This window comes from Pinus tabuliformis, chromosome 5_2, assembly GCF_031772625.1.
Source record: "Pinus tabuliformis cultivar Carrire ecotype Pingquan chromosome 5_2, CPIR1, whole genome shotgun sequence".
NCBI classification, from domain to species: domain Eukaryota; kingdom Viridiplantae; phylum Streptophyta; class Pinopsida; order Pinales; family Pinaceae; genus Pinus; species Pinus tabuliformis.
In genome coordinates this window covers 988,186,901-988,198,813 of record NC_142306.1, presented here as the reverse complement: position 1 = coordinate 988,198,813, position 11,913 = coordinate 988,186,901, and positions in this window count along the sequence as shown.

Here is an 11,913-nt window from a genome sequence, read left to right as displayed (position 1 = left end):
AGATGACGCAATATTGAAAAAGGAAAGGTGGAGTTGACGACCCAACTAAATGACTCCTACCTACTCTTACCTGCTCATACCTATGGTCTCCTTTTAGAGTTCCAATCAATTCTAAGTAATATTGTTTGATTTGTGGAAGGATTTCAGGCATGCACCATTCACCCAACCTGGTAGCAATACCCCGTATAATTGCGCAAACTTAACAAATCTTGAATCCTTCACTTCCACAAGAACAAACAACCCTAACCAATGCATCTGTAGTTTTCCTGGAAACTTCATAAATTTTCTATCGTATAGCAGAACATGTCCTCTAACTGTGAATGATTTTATCTTAATATGACTGTCATGCCATGCCTTTTGCCTTTTCTTTTCAACCATTTGATGGAAATTTGCCATAAATCTAGCCTCATCGAGCTCTAAGAGTTCATCTAATCTCTTCTGAATTGATTCCTCCTTTTTCATATGAGTGACTTGAGCTATGAAAAGGTTGGGAATAGAAAATTCAGCTGATACCATAGCTTGCCATCCATACACAAGCTGGAAAGGTGAATGCTTGTGTAACCGCTTAACAATTGTGTGCTATGCCCATAGAGTCACTGGAACTTGCCCGTCCCAATCATCCTCATTAACTGAGTATATATTGGTCAAACCCTTCTCTAATATATTGTTGAATGCCTCTACAGTAACATTAGCTCGGGGGTGATACAGGCCACTCTTGTGGTGTTGTATCATGAAGTTTTGAAGTAAGTAGTGTTAACAGGAAAAGTGTCTACTCAGAACGCCCCTATCCCACTAAGGTGTGACAGTACCTAGTTAGAAACAAACAAGGAAAACTACTTTCGTATTCTTCTTTATGAACTATAAACGAAGAGGAATAGGATGAACCAACCTATGTCTTGCGCTAGTCCTTTGATCTAATCTCTCTCCTCTTTGACAGTTTCCAGCTACCTGCTCCCTTACTTGCCCAGCATCACCAAGTTCCTGCAAGATCACAGAAGAAGAAAACTACACAAAGACATGGAGTTATATTCATAAATAGCTTAGGATCAGATTTAAGCTAAACATGCAAATATAACAAAACATCATTGATACACAAGCATGTAGGAGAAACTCAAATAGTTTTATTGATATAACAAGAAGATCCAGGAGGAGTTACAACCGATGATTCCTGATCCAGCATCAACCCCCCAGCAAAGGAATCCCCTCTCCACCTCCAACAAAGCATAAATCACCCAATACTATGATCTCTATCTCAAAACCAACAGCAATTCTCTGCAATGTACAAAATTCCAGCCTCTGGATCTCTGGGATGAGGGATCCATATATAGATGTATGCAAAGAGGATGTGTCAGCTTATGATTTGACTAGTGGCTTCTCTCTGTCAGTTCTTGCTTCCACTTGGAGACTGAGAACCTCTTACTCATCCTTGGTCGAACTCAGTGAGGCAAGTGTCATTGGGGAAGATTCTGGAAGCTTCCATTGTCTGTCACCTCGCGGAATGACACTGCCTTTTGTCATTTCCCGCTCAGTGCACCCTGGTAGTGCATTTAGGTGCATTGCAACGCACCTAGCTAGTGTACTTGGGTGCTATGCAACGCAGCTAGCTAGTGGAGCCGCTGAAATGATCCTGATTTGACTGATTCTGAGCAGTTTCTGGTGGAGAACTTCTGGGAGAAGCTGTAATTTGTTGACCTTGTTCCTTTAGGGGCCGGAACAACACTTTTAGGGACTTAGGATCCCTTGGTTTATGGACATTTCATGCTTAGAGCTGTAAGGCACAAAAATGTCTATAACAGTTGCCCCCTAAAGTATGAGGCCGTTTATCGGGTGAAATGCTTTATTAGGAGGATCCGGAGTTCATTCAATGCTGGGAGGAGACCTGTAATAAGATACAATACAATACATTATCTTCATACTGTTTTCATGATCTAGCTGAGGCGGGCATTCCCATGCTCAGCTTTATAAATTCACTTTCATGTACATAGGACAGACAACCGTCTGATGGTAGACTGATGATTCTGATAGAGCCATCATCCTTTTGGTAGGATGATTATCTGTGCTGCAATGTTGTACATTTCAATGTCTTTATTTTCCTGAATATATATCGCAGCCCGGATGGATGAAACTAGATCCGGGGTCTTCAATCTCATCCGATTTTCACTCGAAGTACAAGTCGATCCATGTGAGAAATGTTTTGAAGTCGAACATGGAAAGACATCGCTTGATTACCAGTCAATGATGTAAACTGTTAACAAGCGCGAGAGGAATCACCGATAATGATGATGACCCTCAAGGTACTGTAGTACAATTCACGTGGTGTGAATAAAGGACTTGGCGTCGAACACCACGCAAAATATTTTGGTCGAAGGTCATTGATATATACCTGTCGCCAGAAGTGAGAAACTTGCCATTGAGGCATGCAAGCTTCAAAGTACTGAATGGGGTGTTCCTAGATCAACTTCTTGGATAATGAGCTGATGTCGACAAGAAGCGATCCGTCAAAGGAGGGCCTTGATGAATCCCACATCAATGACCCGGAATGGAGCAAATGATTTTGATGGAGGTGAAAACAATCTGATGATATATGGTTCAGGATGGCGGTCATGAAAGAATGAAGTGTAATGTATGGTAGTGGATGGGACACGGATGACTTCTCTGGATGACTTCTCTTGAACATGTCGGCGACACTTATGTGATGGATTGGTAGCATTTACCCCAAATGTGGATGGTATGGCGTGAACATGGTGATGTGACCGGTGAATGAAACAACCCAACCTGACTCAGGCACGGAGTGGAAGTGTCATGTTCAAGAGTGACTTGCCACCAATAAATATTCTTTGAGTTTCTTCCCAATTTTTCCCCAGTCATTGCTGACCAGTACCTCTTTATTTTTGTCAAGCTTGAGGAGGATAACATATGCTTGTTCTATAATTTGCCCTTCGGGCAAACCCATCGCTATGTTTTAACGAGCCTAGCGATAGTGAAACTCGTTCTCGTCTAAAGACAAGTTTGTCGCTATTAATCTTTTTAACGAGTTTAACGACAAAGATAACTCGGTCCTTTTCATTTTTAGAGAGTCTGAAAAGGCACGTAAAGGTAACTCCGAAATTTCTTTTTCGTCATCTAATCCCTTAAGTCCGAAAAAGTATAAAACAATACAGAAGGGATGAATTTTCGATAGTTTTAACGAGCCGAACAAAACAAGCGCTCGATCTTTTTGTGCAATAATCCCTCAGGTCCAAAAAGATTAAAATCTAGAGGAGGGATAGCACTTCCGGTCGCTTTAACGAGCTGGAAGGCCAAAACTCGGCAATCTTTTCATATTTTATGATTGAGTTGAAAAGAGCTTAAAGAAGACTCGTCTTTTGAGGAACGAGTGATAAAATGGGTAGCAACTGATTCCAGTTAAGGGTTGGAATTTTCCAATCACGGCAGTGTCACAAGGATGGCTAGTGAAATCACTCTTCGCAGCTGTTCCTAAAAATGGGTAAACAATCAAATGGAGGTGAATGATCGGCCAATGGAAAAGTGGAGGTGACGGTGCAAACACGACCAAGGCTTTAATGGATGAAATGCTTCATTCACGGTGGTTATTTACCGGAGAATAGTTCAATTTTTAATGAGCTTAAACGTGGGTGGAAACATTTGCTCATGTCTTATGTTTATTTTTTAACGAGCTTGAACTATGTGCTAAAACTGCTCGATTAGATGGTCTTGTTTTGATTTTTACCATAAATAGCTTAGTATTTCCAAAGATAGTACTGTATTTTCAACTGCTTCATCAAACTAGTTAGAAATGAACAATATTTTCTTGAAAATGAGATTAAAACACTAATATTTTACTTTGAACTACGTAAAAGCAATCAAAAAGTGTTTTTTACCTCTCATTTTACCATTTCATTTGAACTTGGTTTGTTGGAGCTTTGGAGGTGCCTTTTCCCCCTTGATTTTCATCAGCTGATTTTTGGGAGATTCTGTACACGATTCTCGGCGTCGTCTGGACCAGGTAGGAGCTAAACCCGAGCTCTCTCATTTCATGGTTTCCTTTTTTCATTCTGTGCTTCATTCCCTACTTTTCTGAGCCCCTGGGGTTTGATGGGTTCGTTTTGCCATCAACGCACCCTTAGTACATCGAAACCTGCACTGAATGTTGGCATGTATGAAGGCAGTTTGACATTCAACGCAGCTAGAACACTGCTGTAGGTGCGTTGGACGCAGAAAGGGAATTTGTTGTACAATTTTTGATGAAATTTTTGCCTGTTTCTCATCAAAATCAAGATCTAACTCCTCTCTTGTTTGTTTTTCAGAGATCTCAGAGCAAGATGACCCTTACATGGCGAGAACGAGAACATGAAGAAGAGGACATGATTGCCCTACATGATCCAGTTACAGTGAACGCGCTGCGGAATTGTGGCTTGCTGAAGTTCTTTCGCATCTCTAGCATGAGACAACAGATCAACTTACTGCAGTATTTTCTCGATGCTTGGGATCCTATCAATCAAGTTTTCCAGATTAGGGGCAAATCTATCCCCTTGACTACAGTAGACATCTACTTCTTGACTGGCTTGTCGAGGCGGGGTGCCCCCATCTCTTTGTCAGGTTCGGCCCGAGGAGGTGACTCTGTGAGAGATTATGTCCACCAGTATTGTAGGGAAGGATCTCAACCGAGTAAAGATGGCAAGATCATCATCCGTGATGTCACTGACAGGTCCCTTAGGACTATCCTGTTTACTTTTGGTAGGATGGCCGGTAGTGCGTCTCTTCATGTAGCCAGCAGATCCTATATGCAACATGCCTTGGAATGCCTTCAACCGAAGATATTCAACTGGTGTGACGCAGTACTTCATGTGACGAAATATCAGTTGACCAAGATAAAGAACGGGAGGTTGAAGAACTTTGGGTTCGGTTCTATTTTGACCGCCTTTTCCTTGGAGAAGATACCACTGATGCAGCCGCAGTACATTGCACTCGACTTACCTTCTCCTACTGAACCATGTATGTAGAGATGGGTTGACCATATGTTTAGGCATGCTGGCCAGTCTCAGATTTCATTTTCCGATACCTTCTTCAGGTGGTTCGATCGTCAGGAGATGGTTTATGCCGAGTATCCATATGCTGGCATGGACTTCCGGGGTGATCCAGATTTAGTACTGCCAGAGGGCGAGCAGTGGGGTGCTATTGGTAAAATCTCTGACCATATTGCTGTTTACTGTTTTTGTTTATAATGTCCTTGTGCTTTATTCTATCAAGACTTTAATCAAACTCATGTGTACATGCAGATGTTGGTCCTGTTCGTCTAGTAGTTCACCTGAGAGTACCAGCTGTTGCCCCGACAGGAGAGGCCGCCGGGAGAGTTATTCTTCGTGACCTCGATGTGGCCGAGACTCTCACAGCTGTGCAGGAGCAGGTTGAGAGCCTTAATCTCAGTATTCCAGATGTGAGGATTGATGAGCTACCTTTGCAGTTACAGCGGCATACTACTGGTGTGCCTTGACGATGGACTCGTCTCTTACGCATGATCGCACAGGCTGTGACTTGCTATCACGAGCATCATTAGACTAGGGTGCCCCCTAGCATTTTGAGTTTTTGGGTCATGTGACCGATTTTGTCTTGGTTACAGAACATTATATGTAAACCATAAACAGCTATATATATTTTGATTTTCGGGGTTTTATTTTGGTTGAGCTATATGATCCACATGTAAAACATTGATGATGTGTTTCTTTTTATAAATGTTGCAAATGTCTATCTAACACATAGTTTGCTAATGAGTCGGTTAATGTGTTTAAGTTTCTGGAAATATGTTGGTATTGAATAAGATCAAATTGTCTTTCCAAAATCTTAACCCTTAGGAACATGCGATAAATAGCTGGGTTTCGGACGGAATATATACCATTGAGTTGTAGTATTACGAGTTGTGAGTCTAGCCTGACAATTAGTCGGCGTATACCATGGGTGATGGCATCAGAGAGAAGTTCTATCAACGCGCTATACTCAGCGATGTTATTCGTTGATTGACCAATACATACACCTCTGAAACTTACTAACTCGCCGCTTGGATAAAAAATGGCCCAGGCTGCGGAGGACAGGTTCCGCGAACTACGACTCGCTCCGTCGGCATATCCAACCCATGGCTCCAAAAGGTTTGACATCTGCAATAAATGTAAAAAGGTGGATTACTCGACCAAAACAAACACTTTAGCGAAAACAAAAATATAACAAAAGCATATCGGTTACTATTTATGCATAGTAATGCTTGAGGTACAACCCATTACGAGGTTGCGCCAGTGGAACTCCGTCATAATCCATTAACTTGTAGGCTCCTTTTGCTAACACTCGTTTAACAATATAGGGGCCCATCCATAAAGACTTAAATTTACCTGCTCCAAATTTATCGGATTCTTGGTCGTAAAGCAAGACCAAGTCACCTTCTGAGAAGACACGGGGTTTGACATTTTTGTCGAACTGCGCCTTGACTCATTTCTTATGGGCTTCGTTAGCCAAAGCGGCATCACGACAGGTTTCATCCAATTGGATTAATTCAAAGAAACGAGCCTCTTCTTCTAAAGTTCCGGGGAGGAGATCGATTGCGAGTTTAAGAGACGAGATTTCACACTGGACTGGTAAGACTGCTTCTAGGCCATATACCAGTTGGAAGGGTGTGAACCCAGTTGCATTCCTTACTGATGTTCGGTAAGCCCACAAGGCTAAGTACAGGATTAGGTGCCACCTTCTTTTGTGAACTCCGATCATCCTTTGCAACATGCGCTTCAGGACCTTGTTGATCGCTTCAACTTGCCCGTTGGCTTGCGGATAATACGGAGTAGAGATGTCGTGAGACAATCCTAGTTTGGCAGCTAATTCGAGCATCATGTGATTGCGAAAATGTGATCCATGATCTGTGACTATAGCCTGTGGTACGCCGAATCTGGCGACTACATGATTGAAAAAGAAAAGGGCAGTTGTTTCACCAGTATTATCTAATGTAGGCATCGCCTCGGCCCATTTGGTAAAATAGTCAACTGCGACTATGATATACCCATGCCCCCCGGTCGAGGTGGGGTTACATGTCATGAAATCGATGCCCCATTTGGTGAATGGCCCAACAACAACTATTGGCTGTAGAGGTGTGGTGGTCTTTTGGTTTTGCTATCAAAAATTTGACAAGCATGGCAACTTCTGACTGCGGTTATGCAATCTTTGAACATTGTTGGTCAGAAGTATCCTGCTCGTAAGATTTTTTGTGCTGTAGCATATCCAGATTGATGCCCCCCACAGGCTCCTGAATGACACTCATTCAAGGATTTTTCGGCCTCCTCATGGGTGAGGCACCTTCTCAGAACTGTATCGATACCACGACGGTAAAGTGTATCACCGACGATCATGTAGTCTTTTGCTTGGTATCGAATACGTTTTTGTTCAGAGTGTGAGGTGTTTGGCCTAAAATTTTGGGTTTGGAGATAAATTATTATATCTCCATACCACTCATTGCTTGTAGATATCAGAAACAAATTCTCATCCACGATTGATTCTTCGGATGTTTCATCGTTGGACGACGATGGGAGATCGCATAATAGTTCTGCAAAAACTAGAGCTTTCTTTGATTTGGATTTTACAAATTCCAGATCAAACTCTTGAAGGATCGCTATCCATTTTGAATATTTGCCCCCCAGCAACTGTCGCGACAATATATAAGTCATGGGGTTGCAATCGGACAGAATGGTAGTTTTCCGAAAGAGGACATAGTGTCGAAATCTTTGTATCGCTTGAACAGCTGCAAGCGCTAGTTTTTCAACATAAGAATATTTTCTTTCTGTATCATTTAAGTTCTTACTTAAATAATATATAGGATGTTCAATTCCATTGACTTCTTGAACTAAAACCATTGCGATGGTTGTATCTGCTGCAGCCAGATACAGGTTAAAATCTCTTTGATAATCGGGGGCGTACATTAAAGATGCTTTCATTAGGGAATCTTTTAAAGCATCAAAGGAAGCTTGCGCGACCTGATCCCAGACAAAGGGTACCTCCTTTTTCAAAAGACGTGTATAACCTTTAGCAAGTTCGGCGTAATTTGGAATGAACCTCCTCAGAAAGTTTTCTTTCCCTTGGAGTTTCTGAATCTGAAGCAAATTTGAAGGTGGAGGCAAATTTATGATTGCCTGGACCTTGCACGGGTCGAGACGAATCCCATCCTTGGAGACTACAAAGCCAAGTAAACGACCAGAATTGACGCAAAATACACATTTGTGTGGATTGAGTCGTATCTTGTAGTGTCGGCAACGTAGAAATATCGCTCTTAAATGCTGTGGATGATTAGTCCGCTTTCACGAATGAGCCGGAAGGTCTTCGAGGTATGGTTGAACGATGTTTTTGATGTCATGGAAGGCATAATTCATTGCCCTCTGAAACGTCGCCCCTGCGTTCTTTAAACCAAAGGGTAATTTCCGATACGCGAATGTGTCCCACGGACAAATGAATGCAGTCTTTGACTGGTCCTGTGGGTGGATATTTATTTGATTATACCCGGAAAATCCATCCATGAATGAAAAGATTTCGCATCCGGCACATTCATCAATTATCTAGTCGATGAAGGGTGTAGGGTAGTTATCTTTTGGACAAGCTTGATTTACATCCCTATAATCGACACACACTCTAATTGTCCCTTGTTTCTTCATAACAGGGACAATATTCGATACCCAATCGGTTAGAGGAACCGGGTAGATGAAACCAGCATGGAGAAGTTTTTCAACTTCTACCTTAATGGCAGCGGCTTTCTTGGGGTGCACCTGCCTTAGCCATTGTCGTACCGGTTTGACATCTGGATACATCTTAATTTCATGTTCAACGATACTCGAGTCGATGCCTGGCATTTCACTGTATGACCAAGCAAAGACATCTCTGAATTCGCGAAAAAGAGCGTTATATATTTCCAGTTCTGAAGGAGAACAACATTTGCCAACATAAATATTCTCTACAACATCTGTTTTAGTCGAGATATTTATGGCTATAGTCTCTTCAATGTTGGATAAGTTTCGCTCGGAATCCACCGCATTTACAGTATTTGAAAGAAAATCAAATACTGAGTGATGATAAAGGTCATGTTGAGTCTCTTCTTCACAATCCGGAAGAAGGGAACGATGGCGGGAATCATTCCAGGGTGCTCCTTCAATTACCATAGCTTGGAGAATTCCTTCGTCGGTGACATGTACTTGCGACCCAGGATCTGAAGGAGTACCATATTCTCTAGACCTATCTATCCAAACACTTGATGAGCGTTGATTTGGGTTTGCCTCCCATGCTAGAAACATTGATTGCTATAATATTTCTATTGGGCTTGGGGGCAAAACCATTGCATGATCCATATTGATATCGTTTTCTGAGATCTTTGTAGAAGATATCATATTGCAGGTTCCTATCGACGCTACTTCCGCCAATTTGATTGGAGGTGGAAGAGCGAAAGTTCTCATTAGTATAGGATCTTTAAGTAGGCCTACTCCGATATTCTGAAGCGAATGGGGGCTTCCATGGATCATGGGAATGCTTCCTGTAACTTGAGAACCATTGGGGAGGAAGTTTTGTTGATCGACGATTGTAATCCCTCCTTGAAAGGGAAATGCAATCTTTCGAAAATAGGTCGACACAATAGTTGCCATGGCATATATCCATGGTCTTCCTAGTAGGATGTTGTAATCAAGATTCCCATCGATGACTTCAACATCTATTTCTACAGTTTTTCCCCCTAGTTCAACTTTCAAGTTATTTAGGATACCATATGGGGTATATGTCCTTCCGTCGAATGCTTTTAACGTCATCGCAGATCGTGACAAGGTTGGAGATCCTAAAGTTTTCCAGCAACTCATCGACATAATACACGTAGATGCCCCCTCATCAATAATTGTTCGATGAACAGTTTTGTTGAGGGCTTTCACTTGAACAAGCAAAGCTAGTTGAGCCGGTAACTGAGGATCGTATCCTTTGTGGTCGAGGGATACAAGATTGGAATCCTTAGGATCAATCCCACCAATGGCTGATAACAAAGCCTGCCTTTGGGATGGGCAATTTTGTAGTACTTCAAGAGTCGACATAGCGGATGGCGATTGGGCCAAATCTTCCACTATGTTATAATGCTGCGCCGCTCTAGCGCGGGGATTAAATGTCGACTTGTGTACTACTCCCTTCGGCAGTTTTATTGTTAATTCAGGAATGGTAGGTGGTACAACTTCTGTCGAAGTTGTTGTCGAACTACTTGGTTGATTTTTATCCTTGTCGTTCGACAGCTGCGGATTCCCGTAATCTTTGTTCCTTGTCGAAATCAAAGCATCATTCTGCTGTTTCGAAATCGACAACATTAGCACTTGAGACGGGGAAGCATTTCCACTTTCAACCAGATTTGCTCCTGGATTTGGAAACGGATCAGTTAACACAGCTGAGGTTTTCGAACTTTTAAAGAATTTCTTAAGCTCAGCTCTGTGTGGACAATCTGCGGTCCAATGATCCTCATCGCATATATAGCATGGATTTTTTGGTTTCCTATTTCCAGGAGGGTTTGAAGAAGATTTTTCAGGTGATGATTCATCCTGTTTCTTCTTCTTCCCTTTGCCTTTCTTCTTGCTTCCTGGTTGTTTGGTTTCTTTGCCCTTATCTGTCGATACGGCATTTACTTCCGAAGCAAGAAGTTCGTCTTTTGCATTTTGATCTGAAATCTTACGGGCCTTCTTGGATGTAGCCTTTGTCGATTTCGTGTCTGTCACGCCAATCACGCCATCGCCGGCGTGAGAGTCATTGTTCGATTTAGGAGGAGGAGGAATTGAGAATTCCGGTCTAGGGGAATCAGGTATTTTGTCGTAGAGCATGCCCGACTGAGTATAAATCAAGTCTAGATATTGTGCAAGAGCGATAACTTGCTCTTTCGTTACGACTCCCCCCTTTGCCACATCTTCCGTGATGGAAGGTAATAATGACTTGATAAACCATTCAGCTAATAGCTGATCGGGAATGTACGTTTTTACCATCCTACGACGACGTCGCCACTGATGTATATGATCAGATATGTGAGTGGCCGTTGTCTGTTTGAAGTTGGTAAGAAGTTCTGTTCCCGTTTCATACCTTATCGGTAATTGAAAATGGGTTAAAAAGGTTGTGGCTAAAGTACTAAAGTTGTCGAATGAAGCTCTAGGCAATTCAATGTACCATTTCGCCGCTGGACCCATTAACGTCCTCTGAAAGAGGCGAAGCCTTATTGAATCATCATTTAGGGTGTTTGATGAACACCATAGATGAAATGTCATCACATGATTCGATGGATCTTCACCCTGATTTCCATTAAATTTAGGAATATCTGATGGAAGTTTATGTGGAATCGCTGGCCACCAAGGGGCGTAAGCAATTGGATCATTCGTTAACAGATTTAAATCAGGTAACTCTAAAGTTGCCACGAATGGTAACTGCTGATTCAGATTAGGTGAAGCATACCCAGGGTAAGATGGGATTGCCTGAGCAGTTGGTCTTTGCATGCCAACATAATGCATTTGATGCTGATATGATTGATAAGGTTGGTGGACATGACCATTGTAAAATGGTTTATTTTTACCATTTTGAATGTACGGCTGTCCACTGTTCGCAAAGATTTGCTGCTCAGAACCTTGGTATACTTGTTGGAATTGTGGTTGTTGGTATTGCACCAGCCATGGTTGAGAAGCCATGTGTTGTTGCGCTATACTAACCGTTGGACCAAGGTGTGGGGTAATTGTACCCGTCTGGACCTGTGTCGCCCCACCAGTTGGCGATTGTGGTTGAGTCACAGGGTCAAGGGGCTGTTGCATTACAACCTGAGAAATCTGAGGTTGGCATACAACAGGCAGCGTTGGAACTTGTGACACCGTCACAATAGCTGGCGTAGTCGGGATATTC